We start from the raw sequence: 5,950 nt of genomic DNA on the forward strand, positions 1-5,950 counted from the left end.
GCCACCTTTAGAATTAAAAATAGAACAGTTAAGAAGTGACTGCCTCTGAAGAGTGATTCTAAGGATAGAGTGGGAGATTTTTACTTGTTATTTAAAACCGTTGTATGCCAATCTATTTTTTAAAACTATGTGTATGTATTATTTAATAATAACTTAAAAAGTATAATTTTATCTTCAGGACATAAACATGTCTTTCTATATTACACATGCTGGGATTAACCCAGAAAACCCAATATGCTGATGTCCAAGAAGCTGTTAAAATACTTTCACTGCCTCATAGCTAAGTGATCACCTAGTAACACTGACACATGCTTAATACAGCTTTAATGCTGTAGAACAAAACATCACACAAACAGTAAACTTGTTTGGGTTTTTGTACGTTCTAATGGAAAACAACTCTTACATGGATTTGTTTCAGAAGTTAAGAATTTGCTTACTTCCCACAAATCCACACTCACTGTCTTTAAGAACCTTTCTTTTTCATGTTTCTCAAGTCCTAAAACGCAACTGAAAATAAAAACTTTTAGTGAAAGATTATATTTTTAAGCTTGTGGTCCTAGGGGCTATTGACCATTTTAGGAACCGACCAAGAAGCTTCCAGAAATAAAAACCTAGCTCATTGCTGAAAACCAATGAAAATATATCGTCCAGTAGAAATGTCCTTGTCAAAAATTTAGTCTCTTTAACTAAAATCAACCTGGTGAGTTGGTTTCTTGGGTGGGAGAAGAATGAACAGGATAATAGAGCAGCCAACCTGCTGGACCTCACCCCAGAGAGAACAGACCAGCACGGACATGGAGGTGTAATAGGAAAGTGGTTGCTTCTGAAATTTATGATGAGAAAGTAGACACTTGGGAAATACTTTTGATACAAAATTTGACCCAATATGGATAGTAGGAACTACTCAAGCTGCCACAAAGTGTCAGACAAAACAAAGAAAACCGAGTTAGCCTAGCAAGCCTGCGAGGGCCCGAGGATCAATCTGGCATTACGGCCCAAACAGAGTTAACCATCTAGAGAATGGTTGCTTTTACTCAGGCTTCTTTATGGATTGTAAGCCTGTCACATTTCACTCATTTCATGAGCATCATCTACAAGCCACACTAAAAATTAATTAGCAAAACAGATTCATCACTGTGATTATAGGACTCAGAGAATCTAGAGCTGGGAGTGTAACGTTTGCCATAGAACTATCCGGGGAGGCCAGAAAGACAGGAGCGCCTGACCATAATAGGATGATTAATCAAAGTTCCCTAAGCAGCTCTTCCGTGGTAAGCCCACAGTAAAGGAGGAAGTGCTGCAAGGCATAGTCAACTCCAAACGTGATAAAACCGTAGAAACAAGGGTAGAGGGGCCAATCTGATATATCAATCAGAAATAGAGTGGCTAATTTTAAACACATGAAAATTTTATAGGCTAAGAGCTTCAACTGCGGGCATTGACAGGGCCTAAAAATCTCACATGCTATTCCAAACTAAAGGATACCGTTAGACACACACCGGGGCAGCTGCCCGTGGCCACCCAGGGTCACGTCTGTGCTCCTGCTCGTCACTGCTCTCTAACAGCTCTTGCTCCCACTGGCCCCAAAGGTAGCCCACAGCCGGCTTATTCACACAGCTCCTCTGCCACACTGGCCATGAGGCCGGGTCCAGGGTTGGACAATGGCCCGACCTGTAGCTAGGATGCAGACGCCATATTGCCTCTCAGAGTGGCCTGGGAGGGTGCTGGAGTGGCTTGAGCTTTGTTCCCTGCCATTCAGGGAAAGTCCTTCCATGGCAGTCTGCAGAGGCAAAAATGAAGCTAGCGTGTGCACAGGTTCCAACGGCATTCAAATCCCTGGTTGCCGCCTCCTGGGGCTGACTCCACACCTGCCCTTTCTGCAAGATGTCTGTATGAGCCAATGCGTTCTTTCAGCTTTAACTGAAGTTGGGTTTTTGTCATTTGAAAGAGGCTTGATGTCCATCATCTGTGTAAATAGTTTATTGAAGAAACACAGCTCTTTAGGGGAATAAATATAAAACAATTTTTTTAAATTATTGCCTGAAGCTATACTACTTCGAGTCTACCTCTCTCATCTTTTAAAGATATGCCCAAATTAAACGCCTTTCAGTTTTTATGGGAGTCAGCAAACTTTTTCTGTAAAGAACCAGATAGTAAATATTTTAGGCTTTGTGAGTCACATATGATCTCTGTTGCATATTCTTGTTTATTTTGCGATCCTTGAAAAAATGTCAACACCATGGACTGGGGCTGGATTTGACCCATGGATTATTAAAACAGTTCAGTTTTGAGCTTCAATCTCGTTTTGTTTTTTTTTTTTAACTTTCTTCTTTCTTTCTTTCTCTCTCTCTTTCTTCTTTCTCTCCTTTCTTTCTTTCTCTCCTTTCTTTCTTTCTTTTCTTTCTTTCTTTCTTTTTTCTCTTTCTTTCTTTCTTTCTTTCTTTCTTTCTTTCTTTCTTTCTTTGACACAGAGAGAGAGAGCAAGTGAACACAAGCAGGGGGAGCAACAGAGGGAGATGAAGAAGGAGGATCCCCGTTAAGCAGGGAGCCTGATGCAGGGCTTGATCCCAGGACCCTGGGATCATGACCTGAGCCAAAGGCAGAAGCTTAACTGACTGAGCCCCTCAGGTGCCCGGAGCTTCAATCTCATTCTTGGGAGAAGCATGTTCCTGCCACGTGTGAGGACTGCCAGGTGTATGTGTCCTCTGACACCGGAGCAAATGCTGTGGCCACTCACGTAGACAACTAAGTAAGTCAAGGTGACCACCAGGAAGTCCAGCATGACTCCCAAAGTCAGGATTAGGGTGAGGCAAACAAGATGCCCAGGACACAAAAGTTAAGGAGGTTCTCATGCTTAGATGTTAATCCTGCATTTGTGCAAACCTAGGACTGAGTGCTTCCCTCAAGTTTTTACCATGGATGCCCTCCCTTACCTCATCCTTCTCCCAGCCCAGACAACTCCCATCTAACTGCTCACTCTTAAGAAGAGGGGAACTGGCTTGCTTGCTTTTTTCTACAGTGTTTGCTGTTTTCGGTCCTGGCTTCTCCTGGACCATAAACCACTCCATGTATTCATATTATCTCAGCCCATGGATCACCCCCACACCTAGTGGGACTTGGGGACAAGGAAACCAACCAATATGCTGAGGTTCATGCTTTTATTGTGTGGTGAGTAATAGAAGGAATTTTTCTGACCTAGGAATCTAATGTCTTCTGCCAGCAGACATGGAAGCTAACTTGCTAGCTTGCAAGGTTAAATCAGACCCTCTGCAGTTCTTGACACTGATATCTGATGCAAAACCCCTTGCCCATCCCTACCCTTCAATCCATCTCCATCAGGGGCTGGATGGCAACTCTAGGACTTGTAACAGTATTGTCCATCCTTGTGATACTTTCTCCTTTTCCTTCTTTAAGTCTGGAGCTGGAGGCAAGGAGGAAGGATTAGGGAGGTAGAAATATGTAACTGCTTGCCTGGTGGTGGTGGTAGGAAGGGTCCCTCATTTCTCTTGACTGGACTTGGTTCTGTCTCATGCTGGTGGTCTCCAAATAGGCTTTATGTGTCTTCTTCTTGCCTACTGTCAGCTTCATCCCAGCTCCTTCAGGGAGGAGGAGCTTGTCCCTTTGACTCATATGTGGCCATTGTCCTCAAAGCCCCTCTTGAGGTGGGTAGTCTTCTCACTTGTCCTAGGTAATTGTACAGTTCCTGTCCTTCCTTTAACTTCCAAGTTCCCTCTCAAGGAGCCCAAAGAACCTGTAGGAAACTATTCCATAGCCTAAGGGCTGCGCAAACCTAGAACAGGGTGGCACCTCCCACCTCTTCTATGGAGGCACTCATGCCACATCCACCTCAAGGTCCCTTCACACTCTGCTAACAGAGGCTAGTCTTGCTGACCTCCTGCCTTCAGAGACCTGTAAACAGAAGCACATAGTAGTTCTATGTACTTTTCATAGAACTCCAAATTCTAGGGACGCCTGGGTGGCTCAGTCGTTAAGCGTCTGCCTTCAGCTCAGGTCATGATCCCAGGGTCCTGGGATCGAGCCCCGCATCGGGCTCCCTGCTCAGTGGGGAACCTCCTTCTCCCTCTCTCTCTGTCGGCCGCTCCCCCTGCTTGTGCGGTCTCTCGCTCTTTCTGACAAATAAATAAATAAAATCTTTAAAAAAAAGTCACATGCAGGGGCGCCTGGGTGGCTCAGTCGTTAAGTGTCTGCCTTCGGCACAGGTCATGGTCCCAGGGTCCTGGGATCGAGGCCCGCATTGGGCTCCCTGCTCAGTGGGAAGTCTGCTTCTCCCTCTCCCACTCTCCCTGCTTATGTTCCCTCTCTCGCTGTATCTCTCTCTGTCAAATAAATAAATAAAATCTAAAAACAAACAAACAAACAGATTTTAGGAGAAATATTTTCTGCTCTAGGCTCTGTCCATGCTCCACTAAAGTGATAATGCAAGAAGAACCTATTGGCACTTTTGTTTTCAGACTGATTGTCTTGAAGTTACCCTTCCCCCTCCCCAGGATTGGGAGAAACCATCAGGAGAAGTAGAACAAGTCCTCTGCTATTTCCCTTTAAGGTCAAAATTTCACTCCCCCTTCCTCAAACTTCTCCTTACATAAGCTTGTGGGTAAAGGAAATGGTGATACAATAAATCTAGAATTTGGTAGTGTTGGACAGTAGAATATAGTACACTTTGGGCTGGGAGGGAGAATTTAGTACCTTTTCTTCTCAGCTTTGGGCATTGCCAGCAATTCCAGAATAATAGGAAAGTTCCTACTGAATATCCTGACACCGGCATTTGTAATACATGGGTCTTTTAAAAGCATTTGAAATGATCATATGCAACAACTTTGCAACCCTGTTAGGTTCCACTCTAAAATAAATCACACAATGGGAAACTCTGTACTATTTTCATAGGTTTTAGTATATACGATGATAGCACAAACAAAAGCTGGTCTCAAATTTAAGGGAAAATTTTTTCAAGAGAAATTTATAATATATTCAAACATATTAACCAGAAAAGACAACTTCAGAAATTGAAAAAAAAATGTCCTTACTAAAGTATAAAACTGTTTTCTGACTCAGGAGAGTGCTTATGGTTACTTCAGTGTTCAAATGACTTTATTATCTTGTGCACCAATGGTAACACCAGCAAAAATATCATCTTGTGTAGTTTTAGGGTTGGCCTCAGAGGGGTCTAGATCTTTATAGCTGAGGCTCTTCAACATCAGCATGCATGCATCAGGGTCCCCTGGTGGGCTTATTAAAACCCTAATTGCTGGACCCCAGCCCCAGTTTCTGACCCAGCAGCTACGGTTGGGTGGGGTCTGAGAATTTGCATTGCTAACAAGTGTCCAGTGATGTCAGTGTGGCTGGTCTGGAAATCAAACTTAGAGAACCACTGCCTAGGGCACCATTTTCTAGCTCAGGACAGCCCAGGGGGGCCAAATCCAACCTGTCCTCTCTTTATACAGCTTTATTATAACACAGCTATACTCATTTGCTTACATATTGTCTCTGGCTGCTTTCTTGGTAGACTGTAGACTTGTGTAGCTGGGACAAACTTTATAGCCTACAAAGCCCTTTTTGTTTGGTCCTTTCCAGAATATTCACTGTTGGCGAATTTGGTCCTTTATAGGAAAAGTTTGCTGATCTCTGATCTAGAGCATCATCTTCTAGCCCATACCCAACCCTGCCACAAAGCCTCCTGGACTGGACAAAGGATGGTTAAAGAGGATAAAGGCCGCTGCCATGACGGGCTTATTTCATTAATTATGCAATTTGATTAATTGTATAATAGCCTTGACTTTGCATGGGTCATTTGCAGCTATATAGAAACTTTAAAACTATTTGCTGAAAACCTTACTTTATATTCAGGTTATTATTTTAATTCCTTTAATGAAAAAAAATTTTTTTTAATGTCCCCATACACCTTGGAAGATAAAGAACTGTTGCAATTATC

Source organism: Neomonachus schauinslandi, chromosome 4 (genome assembly GCF_002201575.2).
Source record: "Neomonachus schauinslandi chromosome 4, ASM220157v2, whole genome shotgun sequence".
Lineage (NCBI taxonomy): Eukaryota > Metazoa > Chordata > Mammalia > Carnivora > Phocidae > Neomonachus > Neomonachus schauinslandi.